Genomic DNA, 14,320 nt, shown 5'->3' on the forward strand with positions numbered 1-14,320 from the left:
TATCAGGGTTACAGTTAAGGGCTTAATGTTAGAGTGAGAGCCAGTGTGGTACATCAGTGTGCTAGTGAGGGGTTCGTGTCAGAGTGAGAGACACTGTGGTATATCAGTGTTAAAGTGAGGGGTTAGTGTCGGAGTGAGAGACAGTGTGGTATATCAGTGCTAGAGTGAGGGGTTAGTGTCAGAGTGAATGTGGGTGTGGTATGTCAGTGTTACAGTGAGGGGTCAGTGTCAGAGTGAGAGTGGGTGTGGTACATCAGTGTTACAGTTAAGGGCTTAATGTCAGAGTGAGAGCCAGTGTGGTACATCAGTGTGCTAGTGAGGGGTTTGTGTCAGAGTGAGAGACACTGTGGTATATCAGTGTTAAAGTGAGGGGTTAGTGTCGGAGTGAGAGACAGTGTGGTATATCAGTGCTACAGTGAGGGGTTAGTGTCAGAGTGAATGTGGGTGTGGTATATCAGTGTTACAGTGAGGTGATAGTGTCAGAGTGAGGGACAGTGTGGTATATCTGTGTTACAGTGAGGGGTTATGTCAGAGAGAGAGACAGTGTAGTATATCAGTGTTAAAGTGAGTGGTTAGTGTCAGAGTGAGAGAGAGTGTGGTATATCAGTGTCGCAGTGAGGCGTTAGTGTGAGAGTTAGATTTAGTGTGGTATATCTGTGTTACAGTGAGGGGTCAGTGTCAGAGTGAGAGTGGGTGTGGTATATCAGGGTTACAGTTAAGGGCTTAATGTTAGAGTGAGAGCCAGTGTGGTACATCAGTGTGCTAGTGAGGGGTCAGTGTCAGAGTGAGAGACAGTGTAGTATATCAGTGTTACAATGAGGGTCAGTGTCAGAGTGAGAGTGGGTGTGGTATATCAGTGTTACAGTTAAGGGCTTAATGTCAGAGTGAGAGCCAGTGTGGTACATCAGTGTGCTAGTAAGGGGTTCGTGTCAGAGTGAGAGACAGTGTAGTATATCAGTGTTAAAGTGAGGGGTTAGTGTCAGAGTGAGAGAGAGTGTGGTATATCAGTGTCGCAGTGAGGCGTTAGTGTGAGAGTTAGAGGTAATGTGGTATATCTGTGTTACAGTGAGGGTTTAGTGTCAGATTGAGAGACAGTGTGGTATATCAGTGTTACAGTGAGGGGTTAGAGTCAGAGTGAAAGTGGGTGTGGGATATCAGTGTTACAGTGAGGCTTTAGTGTCAGAGTGAGAGAGAGTGTGGTATATCAGTGTTACAGTGAGCGGTTACCTTCAGAGTGAGAGACAGTGTGGTACATCAGTTCTACATTGAGGGGTTAGAGTCAAAGTGAAAGAGAGTTTGGTATATTAGTTTTACAGTGAGACATTAGTGTCAGGTTGAGAGAGAATGTGGAATATCAGTGTTACAGTGAGGGGTTAGAGTCAGAGTGAGAGAGATTGTGATATATCAGTGTTACAGTTAAGGGGTTAGTGTCAGAGTGAGAGCCAGTGTGGTATATCGGTGTTACAGTGAGGGGTCAGTGTCAGAGTGAGAGACAGTGTAGTATATCAGTGTTACAGTGAGGGGTCAGTGTCAGAGTGAGAGTGGGTGTGGTATATCAGTGTTACAGTTAAGGGCTTAATGTCAGAGTGAGAGCCAGTGTGGTAGATCAGTGTGCTAGTAAGGGGTTCGTGTCAGAGTGAGAGACACTGTGGTATATCAGTGTTAAAGTGATGGGTTAGTGTCAGAGTGAGAGACAGTGTAGTATATCAGTGCTACAGTGAGGAGTTAGTGTCAGAGTGAATGTGGGTGTGGTATATCAGTGTTACAGTGAGGTGATAGTGTCAGAGTGAGGGACAGTGTGGTATATCTGTGTTACAGTGAGGGGTTATGTCAGAGAGAGAGACAGTGTGGTATATCAGTGTTAAAGTGAGGGGTTAGTGTCAGAGTGCGAGAGAGTGTGGTATATCAGTGTAGCAGTGAGGCGTTAGTGTGAGAGTTAGAGATAGTGTGGTATATCTGTGTTACAGTGAGGGTTTAGTGTCAGATTGAGAGACAGTGTGGTATATCAGTGTTACAGTGAGGGTTTAGTGTCAGAGTGAGAGACAGTGTAGTACATCAGTTCTACATTGAGGGGTTCGTGTCAAAGTGAAAGAGAGTTTGGTATATCAGTTTTACAGTGAGACATTAGTGTCAGGTTGAGAGAGAATGTGGAATATCAGTGTTACAGTGAGGGGTTAGAGTCAGAGTGAGAGAGATTGTGATATATCAGTGTTACAGTTAAGGGGTTAGTGTCAGAGTGAGAGCCAGTGTGGTATATCCGTTTTACAGTGAGGGGTCAGTGTCAGAGTGAGAGACAGTGTAGTATATCAGTGTCGCAGTGAGGCGTTAGTGTGAGAGTTAGAGTTAGTGTGGTATATCTGTGTTACAGTGAGGGGTCAGTGTCAGAGTGAGAGTGGGTGTGGTATATCAGGGTTACAGTTAAGGGCTTAATGTTAGAGTGAGAGCCAGTGTGGTACATCAGTGTGCTAGTGAGGGGTTCGTGTCAGAGTGAGAGACACTGTGGTATATCAGTGTTAAAGTGAGGGGTTAGTGTCGGAGTGAGAGACAGTGTGGTATATCAGTGCTAGAGTGAGGGGTTAGTGTCAGAGTGAATGTGGGTGTGGTATGTCAGTGTTACAGTGAGGGGTCAGTGTCAGAGTGAGAGTGGGTGTGGTACATCAGTGTTACAGTTAAGGGCTTAATGTCAGAGTGAGAGCCAGTGTGGTACATCAGTGTGCTAGTGAGGGGTTTGTGTCAGAGTGAGAGACACTGTGGTATATCAGTGTTAAAGTGAGGGGTTAGTGTCGGAGTGAGAGACAGTGTGGTATATCAGTGCTACAGTGAGGGGTTAGTGTCAGAGTGAATGTGGGTGTGGTATATCAGTGTTACAGTGAGGTGATAGTGTCAGAGTGAGGGACAGTGTGGTATATCTGTGTTACAGTGAGGGATTAGAGTCAGAGTGAAAGTGGAAGTGGGATATCAGTGTTACAGTGAGGCTTTAGTGTCAGAGTGAGAGAGAGTGTGGTATATCAGTGTTACAGTGAGTGGTTACCTTCAGAGTGAGAGACAGTGTGGTACATCAGTTCTACATTGAGGGGTTAGAGTCAAAGTGAAAGAGAGTTTGGTATATCAGTTTTACAGTGAGACATTAGTGTCAGGTTGAGAGAGAATGTGGAATATCAGTGTTACAGTGAGGGGTTAGAGTCAGAGTGAGAGAGATTGTGATATATCAGTGTTACAGTTAAGGGGTTAGTGTCAGAGTGAGAGCCAGTGTGATATATCGGTGTTACAGTGAGGGGTCAGTGTCAGAGTGAGAGACAGTGTAGTATATCAGTGTTACAGTGAGGGGTCAGTGTCAGAGTGAGAGTGGGTGTGGTATATCAGTGTTACAGTTAAGGGCTTAATGTCAGAGTGAGAGCCAGTGTGGTACATCAGTGTGCTAGTAAGGGGTTCGTGTCAGAGTGAGGGACACTGTGGTATATCAGTGTTAAAGTGATGGGTTAGTGTCAGAGTGAGAGACAGTGTAGTATATCAGTGCTACAGTGAGGAGTTAGTGTCAGAGTGAATGTGGGTGTGGTATATCAGTGTTACAGTGAGGTGATAGTGTCAGAGTGAGGGACAGTGTGGTATATCTGTGTTACAGTGAGGGGTTATGTCAGTGAGAGAGACAGTGTGGTATATCAGTGTTAAAGTGAGGGGTTCGTGTCAAAGTGAAAGAGAGTTTGGTATATCAGTTTTTCAGTGAGACATTAGTGTCAGGTTGAGAGAGAATGTGGAATATCAGTGTTACAGTGAGGGGTTAGAGTCAGAGTGAGAGAGATTGTGATATATCAGTGTTACAGTTAAGGGGTTAGTGTCAGAGTGAGAGCCAGTGTGGTATATCCGTTTTACAGTGAGGGGTCAGTGTCAGAGTGAGAGACAATGTGGTATATCCATGTTACAGTGAGGGGTCAGTGTCAGAGTGAGAGTGGGTGTGGTATATCAGTGTTACAGTTAAGGGCTTAATGTCAGAGTGAGATCCAGTGTGGTACATCAGTGTGCTAGTGAGGGGTTCGTGTCAGAGTGAGAGACACTGTGGTATATCAGTGTTAAAGTGAGGGGTTAGTGTCGGAGTGAGAGACAGTGTGGTATATCAGTGCTACAGTGAGGGGTTAGTGACAGAGTGAATGTGGGTGTGGTATGTCAGTGTTACAGTGAGGGGTCAGTGTCAGAGTGAGTGTGGGCGTGGTATATCAGTGTTACAGTTAAGCGCTTAATGTCAGAGTGAGAGCCAGTGTGGTACATCAGTGTGCTAGTGAGGGGTTCGTGTCAGAGTGAGAGACAGTGTGGTATATCAGTGTTAAAGTGAGGGGTTAGTGTCGGAGTGAGAGACAGTGTGGTATATCAGTGCTACAGTGAGGTGATAGTGTCAGATTGAGGGACAGTGTGGTATATCTGTGTTACAGTGAGGGGTTACGTCAGAGAGAGAGACAGTGTAGTATATCAGTGTTAAAGTGAGGGGTTCGTGTCAGAGTGAGAGAGAGTGTGGTATATCAGTGTTGCAGTGAGGCGTTAGTGTGAGAGTTAGAGATAATGTGGTATATCTGTGTTACAGTGAGGGTTTAGTGTCAGATTGAGAGACAGTGTGGTATATCAGTGTTACAGTGAGGGGTTAGAGTCAGAGTGAGAGAGAGTGTGGTATATCAGTGTTACAGTGAGCGGTTACCTTCAGAGTGAGAGACAGTGTGGTACATCAGTTCTACATTGAGGGGTTAGAGTCAAAGTGAAAGAGAGTTTGGTATATCAGTTTTACAGTGAGACATTAGTGTCAGGTTGAGAGAGAATGTGGAATATCAGTGTTACAGTGAGGGGTTAGAGTCAGAGTGAGAGAGATTGTGATATATCAGTGTTACAGTTAAGGGGTTAGTGTCAGAGTGAGAGCCAGTGTGGTATATCGGTGTTACAGTGAGGGGTCAGTGTCAGAGTGAGAGACAGTGTAGTATATCAGTGTTACAATGAGGGTCAGTGTCAGAGTGAGAGTGGGTGTGGTATATCAGTGTTACAGTTAAGGGCTTAATGTCAGAGTGAGAGCCAGTGTGGTACATCAGTGTGCTAGTAAGGGGTTCGTGTCAGAGTGAGAGACAGTGTAGTATATCAGTGTTAAAGTGAGGGGTTAGTGTCAGAGTGAGAGAGAGTGTGGTATATCAGTGTCGCAGTGAGGCGTTAGTGTGAGAGTTAGAGGTAATGTGGTATATCTGTGTTACAGTGAGGGTTTAGTGTCAGATTGAGAGACAGTGTGGTATATCAGTGTTACAGTGAGGGGTTAGAGTCAGAGTGAAAGTGGGTGTGGGATATCAGTGTTACAGTGAGGCTTTAGTGTCAGAGTGAGAGAGAGTGTGGTATATCAGTGTTACAGTGAGCGGTTACCTTCAGAGTGAGAGACAGTGTGGTACATCAGTTCTACATTGAGGGGTTAGAGTCAAAGTGAAAGAGAGTTTGGTATATTAGTTTTACAGTGAGACATTAGTGTCAGGTTGAGAGAGAATGTGGAATATCAGTGTTACAGTGAGGGGTTAGAGTCAGAGTGAGAGAGATTGTGATATATCAGTGTTACAGTTAAGGGGTTAGTGTCAGAGTGAGAGCCAGTGTGGTATATCGGTGTTACAGTGAGGGGTCAGTGTCAGAGTGAGAGACAGTGTAGTATATCAGTGTTACAGTGAGGGGTCAGTGTCAGAGTGAGAGTGGGTGTGGTATATCAGTGTTACAGTTAAGGGCTTAATGTCAGAGTGAGAGCCAGTGTGGTACATCAGTGTGCTAGTGAGGGGTTCGTGTCAGAGTGAGAGACACTGTGGTATATCAGTGTTAAAGTGAGGGGTTAGTGTCGGAGTGAGAGACAGTGTGGTATATCAGTGCTACAGTGAGGGGTTAGTGACAGAGTGAATGTGGGTGTGGTATGTCAGTGTTACAGTGAGGGGTCAGTGTCAGAGTGAGTGTGGGCGTGGTATATCAGTGTTACAGTTAAGCGCTTAATGTCAGAGTGAGAGCCAGTGTGGTACATCAGTGTGCTAGTGAGGGGTTCGTGTCAGAGTGAGAGACAGTGTGGTATATCAGTGTTAAAGTGAGGGGTTAGTGTCGGAGTGAGAGACAGTGTGGTATATCAGTGCTACAGTGAGGTGATAGTGTCAGATTGAGGGACAGTGTGGTATATCTGTGTTACAGTGAGGGGTTACGTCAGAGAGAGAGACAGTGTAGTATATCAGTGTTAAAGTGAGGGGTTCGTGTCAGAGTGAGAGAGAGTGTGGTATATCAGTGTTGCAGTGAGGCGTTAGTGTGAGAGTTAGAGATAATGTGGTATATCTGTGTTACAGTGAGGGTTTAGTGTCAGATTGAGAGACAGTGTGGTATATCAGTGTTACAGTGAGGGGTTAGAGTCAGAGTGAAAGTGGGTGTGGGATATCAGTGTTACAGTGAGGCTTTAGTGTCAGAGTGAGAGAGAGTGTGGTATATCAGTGTTACAGTGAGCGGTTACCTTCAGAGTGAGAGACAGTGTGGTACATCAGTTCTACATTGAGGGGTTAGAGTCAAAGTGAAAGAGAGTTTGGTATATCAGTTTTACAGTGAGACATTAGTGTCAGGTTGAGAGAGAATGTGGAATATCAGTGTTACAGTGAGGGGTTAGAGTCAGAGTGAGAGAGATTGTGATATATCAGTGTTACAGTTAAGGGGTTAGTGTCAGAGTGAGAGCCAGTGTGGTATATCGGTGTTACAGTGAGGGGTCAGTGTCAGAGTGAGAGACAGTGTAGTATATCAGTGTTACAATGAGGGTCAGTGTCAGAGTGAGAGTGGGTGTGGTATATCAGTGTTACAGTTAAGGGCTTAATGTCAGAGTGAGAGCCAGTGTGGTACATCAGTGTGCTAGTAAGGGGTTCGTGTCAGAGTGAGAGACAGTGTAGTATATCAGTGTTAAAGTGAGGGGTTAGTGTCAGAGTGAGAGAGAGTGTGGTATATCAGTGTCGCAGTGAGGCGTTAGTGTGAGAGTTAGAGGTAATGTGGTATATCTGTGTTACAGTGAGGGTTTAGTGTCAGATTGAGAGACAGTGTGGTATATCAGTGTTACAGTGAGGGGTTAGAGTCAGAGTGAAAGTGGGTGTGGGATATCAGTGTTACAGTGAGGCTTTAGTGTCAGAGTGAGAGAGAGTGTGGTATATCAGTGTTACAGTGAGCGGTTACCTTCAGAGTGAGAGACAGTGTGGTACATCAGTTCTACATTGAGGGGTTAGAGTCAAAGTGAAAGAGAGTTTGGTATATTAGTTTTACAGTGAGACATTAGTGTCAGGTTGAGAGAGAATGTGGAATATCAGTGTTACAGTGAGGGGTTAGAGTCAGAGTGAGAGAGATTGTGATATATCAGTGTTACAGTTAAGGGGTTAGTGTCAGAGTGAGAGCCAGTGTGGTATATCGGTGTTACAGTGAGGGGTCAGTGTCAGAGTGAGAGACAGTGTAGTATATCAGTGTTACAGTGAGGGGTCAGTGTCAGAGTGAGAGTGGGTGTGGTATATCAGTGTTACAGTTAAGGGCTTAATGTCAGAGTGAGAGCCAGTGTGGTAGATCAGTGTGCTAGTAAGGGGTTCGTGTCAGAGTGAGAGACACTGTGGTATATCAGTGTTAAAGTGATGGGTTAGTGTCAGAGTGAGAGACAGTGTAGTATATCAGTGCTACAGTGAGGAGTTAGTGTCAGAGTGAATGTGGGTGTGGTATATCAGTGTTACAGTGAGGTGATAGTGTCAGAGTGAGGGACAGTGTGGTATATCTGTGTTACAGTGAGGGGTTATGTCAGAGAGAGAGACAGTGTGGTATATCAGTGTTAAAGTGAGGGGTTAGTGTCAGAGTGCGAGAGAGTGTGGTATATCAGTGTAGCAGTGAGGCGTTAGTGTGAGAGTTAGAGATAGTGTGGTATATCTGTGTTACAGTGAGGGTTTAGTGTCAGATTGAGAGACAGTGTTGTATATCAGTGTTACAGTGAGGGGTTAGAGTCAGAGTGAAAGTAGGTGTGGGATATCAGTGTTACAGTGAGGGTTTAGTGTCAGAGTGAGAGACAGTGTGGTATATCAGTTCTACATTGAGGGGTTCGTGTCAAAGTGAAAGAGAGTTTGGTATATCAGTTTTACAGTGAGACATTAGTGACAGGTTGAGAGAGAATGTGGAATATCAGTGTTACAGTGAGGGGTTAGAGTCAGAGTGAGAGAGATTGTGATATATCAGTGTTACAGTTAAGGGGTTAGTGTCAGAGCGAGAGCCAGTATGGTATATCCGTTTTACAGTGAGGGGTCAGTGTCAGAGTGAGAGACAGTGTAGTATATCAGTGTTACAGTGAGGGTTCAGTGTCAGAGTGAGAGTGGGTGTGGTATATCAGTGTTACAGTTAAGGGCTTAATGTCAGAGTGAGAGCCAGTGTGGTACATCAGTGTGCTAGTGAGGGGTTCGTGTCAGAGTGAGAGACACTGTGGTATAGCAGTGTTAAAGTGAGGGGTTAGTGTCGGAGTGAGAGACAGTGTGGTATATCAGTGCTACAGTGAGGGGTTAGTGTCAGAGTGAATGTGGGTGTGGTATATCAGTGTTACAGTGAGGTGATAGTGTCAGAGTGAGGGACAGTGTGGTATATCTGTGTTACAGTGAGGGGTTATGTCAGAGAGAGAGACAGTGTAGTATATCAGTGTTAAAGTGAGGGGTTAGTGTCAGAGTGAGAGAGAGTGTGGTATATCAGTGTCGCAGTGAGGCGTTAGTGTGAGAGTTAGAGATAGTGTGGTATATCTGTGTTACAGTGAGGGTTTAGTGTCAGATTGAGAGACAGTGTGGTATATCAGTGTTACAGTGAGGGGTTAGAATCAGAGTGAAAGTGGGTGTGGGATATCAATGTTACAGTGAGGCTTTAGTGTCAGAGTGAGAGAGATTGTGGTATATCAGTGTTACAGTGAGCGGTTACCTTCAGAGTGAGAGACAGTGTGGTACATCAGTTCTACATTGAGGGGTTAGAGTCAAAGTGAAAGAGAATTTGGTATATCAGTTTTACAGTGAGACATTAGTGTCAGGTTGAGAGAGAATGTGGAATATCAGTGTTACAGTGAGGGGTTAGAGTCAGAGTGAGAGAGATTGTGATATATCAGTGTTACAGTTAAGGGGTTAGTGTCAGAGTGAGAGCCAGTGTGGTATATCGGTGTTACAGTGAGGGGTCAGTGTCAGAGTGAGAGACAGTGTAGTATATCAGTGTTACAGTGAGGGGTCAGTGTCAGAGTGAGAGTGGGTGTGGTATATCAGTGTTACAGTTAAGGGCTTAATGTCAGAGTGAGAGCCAGTGTGGTACATCAGTGTGCTAGTGAGGGGTTCGTGTCAGAGTGAGAGACACTGTGGTATACCAGTGTTAAAGTGAGGGGTTAGTGTCAGAGTGAGAGTGGGTGTGGTATATCAATGATACGGTGAGGGTTTAGTGTCAGAGTGAGAGACAGTGTGGTATATCAGTGTTAAAGTGACTGGTTAGTGTCAGATTGCGAGATAGTGTGGTATATCAGTGTTACAGTGAGGGGTTAGTTTTAGCTTGAGATACAATGTGGTATATCAGTGTTACAGTTAAGGGCTTAATGTCAGAGTGAGAGCCAGTATGGTACATCAGTGTGCTAGTGAGGGGTTAGTGTCAGAGTGAGAGTAGGTGTGGTATATCAGTGTTACAGTGAGGGGTTAGTGTCAGAGTGAGAAACAGTGTGGTATATCAGTGTTACAGAGAGGGGTTATTGTCAGAGTGGGAGACAGTGTGGTATATCAGTGTTACTGTGAGGGGTTAGTGTCAGAGTGAGAGTGGGTGTGGTATATCAGTGTTACAGTGAGGGGTTAGTGTCAGAATGAGAGAGAGTGTGGTATATCAGTGTAACAGTGAGGTGTTAGTGTCAGAGTGAGAGTGGGTGTGGTATGTCAGTGTAACAGTTAAGGGCTTAGTGTCAGAGTGAGAGACAGTTTGGTATATCAGTGTTACAGTGAGGGGTTAGTGTCAGAGTGAATGTGGGTGTGGTATATCAGTGTTACAGTGAGGTGATAGTGTCAGAGTGAGGGACAGTGTGGTATATGTGTGTTACAGTGAGGGGTTATGTCAGAGAGAGAGACATTGTGGTATATCAGTGTTAAAGTGAGGGGTTAGTGTCAGAGTGAGAGAGAGTGTGGTATATCAGTGTCGCAGTGAGGCGTTAGTGTGAGAGTTAGAGATAGTGTGGTATATCTGTGTTAGAGTGAGGGTTTAGTGTCAGAGTGAGAGACTGTGGTTTATCAGTGCTAACGTGAGGGGTTAGTGTCAGAGTGAGAGACAGTGTGGTATATCAGTGCTAACGTGAGGGGTTAGTGTCAGAGTGAGAGAGAGTGTGGTATATCAGTGTCGCAGTGAGGCGTTAGTGTGAGAGTTAGAGATAGTGTGGTATATCACTGTTACAGTGAGGGTTTAGTGTCAGATTGAGAGACAGTGTGGTATATCAGTGTTACAGTGAGGGGTTAGAGTCAGAGTGAAAGTGGGTGTGGGATATCAGTGTTACAGTGAGGGGTTAGTGTCAGAGTGAGAGCGATTGTGATTTCTCATTGTTAGAGTGATGCGTTTGTGTCATAGTTAGCGACAGCGTGGTATGTCAGTGTTACAGTGAGGGGTCAGTGTCAGAGTGAGAGACATTGTGGTATATCAGTGTTAAAGTGAGGGATTAGTGTCAGAGATAGAATGGATGTGGTAAATCAGTGTTAAGGGCTTAGTGTCAGATTGAGAGAAAGTGTGGCATATCAGTCTAAAATTGTGGGGTTAGTGTCAGAGTGAGCAACAGTTTGGTATATCAGTGTTGCAGTGAGGGGTTAGTGTCAGAGTGGGAGACAGTGATATATATCAGTGTTACAGTGAGGGGTTAGTGCCAGAGCGAGAATGGGTGAGGTATATCAGTGTAACAGTGAGGAGTTAGTGTCAGAGTGAGAGTGGGTGTGGTATTTCATTGTAACAGTTAAGGACTTAGTGTCAGAGTGAGAGACAGTTTGGTATATGAGTGTTACAGTGAGGGGTTAGTGTCAGAGTGAGAGACAGTGTGGTATATCATTGTTACAGTGAGGGGTTAGTCTCAGAGTGAATGTGGGTGTGGTATATCAGTGTTACAGTGATGTGATAGTGTCAGAGTGAGGGACAGTGTGGTATATCAGTGTTACAGTGAGTGGTTATGTCAGAGAGAGAGTCAGTGCGGTATATCAGTGTTAAAGTGAGGGGTTAGTGTCAGAGTGAGAGAGAGTGTGGTATATCAGTGTCGCAGTGAGGCATTAGTGTGAGAGTTAGAGATAGTTTTGTATATCTGTTTTAAAGTGAGGGTTTAGTGTCAGAGTGAGAGACAGTGTGGTATATCAGTGCTAAAGTGAGGGGTTAGTGTCAGAGTGAGAGAGAGTGTGGTATATCAGTGTCGCAGTGTGGCGTTAGTGTGAGAGTTAGAGATAGTGTGGTATATCTGTGTTACAGTGAGGGTTGAGTGTCAGAGTGAGAGACAGTGTGGTATATCAGTGTTACAGTGTGGTGTTAGAGTCAGAGTGTAAGTGGGTGTGGTATATCAGTGATACAGTTAGGGGTTAGTGTCAGAATGAGAGTGTGTTTGGTATATCAGTGTGCCAGTGAGGGGTTAGTGTCAGAGGGAGAGACACTGTGGGATATCAATGTTACATTGAGGGTTTAGTGTCAGAGTGAGAGAGAGTGTGGTATATCAGTGTTGCAGTCTGGGGTTAGTGTCAGAGTGAGAAACAGTGTGGTATATCAGTGTTACATTGAGGGGTCAGTGTCAGAGTGAGAGAGAGTGTGGTATATCAGTGTTACAGTGAGAGGTTACCTTCAGAGTGAGAGACAGTGTGGTACATCAGTGTTACATTGAGGGGTACGTGTCAAAGTGAAAGAGAGTTTGGTATATCAGATTTACAGTGAGGCGTTAGTGTCAGGTTGAAGGAGAGTGTGGAATATCAGTGTTACAGTGAGGGGTTAGTGTCAGGGTGAGAGCCAGTGTGGTATATCCGTGTTACAGTGAGGGGTCAGTGTCAGAGTGAGAGACAGGGTAGTATATCTGTGTTACAGTGAGGGGTCAGTGTCAGAGTGAGTGTGGGTGTGCTATATCAGTGTTACAGTTAAGGGCTTAATGTCAGAGTGAGAGCCAGTGTGGTATATCAGTGTGCCAGTGAGGGGTTATTGTCAGAGTGAGAGACAGTGTGGTATATCAGTGTTACAGTGAGGGGTTAGTGTCAGAGTGAGAGACATTGTGGTATAAGAGTATTAGAGTGATGCGTTAGTGTCAGAGTGAGAGAGAGTGTGGAATATCAATGTTAAAGTGAGGGGTTAGTGTCAGAGTGAGAGTGGGTGTGGTATATCAGTGTTACAGTAAGGGGTTAGTGTCAGAGTGAGAGACGTTGTGGTATATCAGTGTTAGAGTGAGGCGTTAGTGTCAGAGTGAGAGAGAGTGTGGAATATCAAATGTTAAAGTGAGGGGTTAGTGTCAGAGTGAGACCGATTGTGTTATATCATTGTTACAGTGACGCATTTGTGTCAGAGTTAGAGACAGTGTGGTATGTCAGTGTTGCAGTGAGGGGTCAGTGTCAGAGTGAGGGAGAGTGTGGTATATCAGTGTTACAGTGAGGGGTTAGTGTCAGAGTGAGAGACAGTGTGGTATATCAGTGTTACAGTGAGAGATTAGTGTAAGAGATAGAATGGGTGTGGTATATCAGTGTTACAGTTAAGGGCTTAGTGTCAGAGTGAGAGAAAGTGTGGCATATCAGTCTAAAATTGAGGGGTTAGTGTCAGAGTGAGCGACAGTGTGATATATCAGTGTTACAGTGAGGGGTTAGTGTCAGAGTGGGAGACAGTGATGTATGTCAATGTTACAGTGAGGGGTTAGTGCCAGAGTGAGAATGGGTGAGTTATATCAGTGTTACAGTGAGGGGTTAGTGTCAGAGTGAGAGAGAGAGTGGTATATCAGTTTTACAGTGAGGGGTTAGTGTCAGAGTGAGAGAGAGAGTGGTATGTCAGTGTTACAGTGAGGGGTTAGTGTCAGAGTGAGAGAGAGAGTGGTATGTCAGTGTTACAGTGAGGGGTTAGTGTCAGAAGTGAGAGACAGTGTGGTATATCAGTGTTACAGTGAGGGGTTATTGTCAGAGTGAGAGACAGTTTGGTATATAAGTGTTACAGTGAGGGGTTAGTGTCAGGTTGAGAGAGAGTGTGGAATATCCGTGTTACAGTGAGGGTTAGTGTCAGAGTGAGAGAGATTGAGATATATCAGTGTTACAGTTAAGGGGTTAGTGTCAGAGTGAGAGCCAGTGTGGTATATCTGTGTTACAATGAGGGGTCAGTGTCAGAGTGAGAGACAGTGTAGTATATCCGTGTTTTAGTTCGGGGTCAGTGTTAGAGTGAGAGTGGATGTGGTATATCAGTGTTACAATTAAGGGCTTCGTGTCAGAGTGAGAGCCAGTGTGGTATATCAGTGTGCCAGTGAGGGGTTCGTGTCAGAGTGAGAGACACTGTGGTAAATCAGTGTTAAAGTGAGAGGTTAGTGTCAGTGAAAGTGGGTGTGGTATATCAGTGTTAAAGTTAGGGGTTAGTGTCAGAGTGAGAGTGCGTTTGGTATATCAGTGTTATAGCGTGGGTTTAGTGTCAGTGTGAGAGTGGGTGTGCTATATCAGTGTTACAGTGAGGGGTTAGTGTCAGAGTGAGAGACAGTGTGGTATATCATTGTTACAGTGAGGGGTTAGTCTCAGAGTGAATGTGGGTGTGGTATATCAGTGTTACAGTGATGTGATAGTGTCAGAGTGAGGGTCAGTGTGGTATATCAGTGTTACAGTGAGTGGTTATGTCAGAGAGAGAGTCAGTGCGGTATATCAGTGTTAAAGTGAGGGGTTAGTGTCAGAGTGAGAGAGAGTGTGGTATATCAGTGTCGCAGTGAGGCGTTAGTGTGAGAGTTAGAGATAGTTTTGTATATCTGTTTTAAAGTGAGGGTTTAGTGTCAGAGTGAGAGACAGTGTGGTATATCAGTGCTAAAGTGAGGGGTTAGTGTCAGAGTGAGAGAGAGTGTGGTATATCAGTGTCGCAGTGTGGCGTTAGTGTGAGAGTTAGAGATAGTGTGGTATATCTGTGTTACAGTGAGGGTTGAGTGTCAGAGTGAGAGACAGTGTGGTATATCAGTGTTACAGTGTGGTGTTAGAGTCAGAGTGTAAGTGGGTGTGGTATATCAGTGATACAGTTAGGGGTTAGTGTCAGAATGAGAGTGTGTTTGGTATATCAGTGTGCCAGTGAGGGGTTAGTGTCAGAGGGAGAGACACTGTGGGATATCAAT

The sequence above is a fragment of the Carcharodon carcharias genome, chromosome 14 (genome assembly GCF_017639515.1).
Source record: "Carcharodon carcharias isolate sCarCar2 chromosome 14, sCarCar2.pri, whole genome shotgun sequence".
Lineage (NCBI taxonomy): Eukaryota > Metazoa > Chordata > Chondrichthyes > Lamniformes > Lamnidae > Carcharodon > Carcharodon carcharias.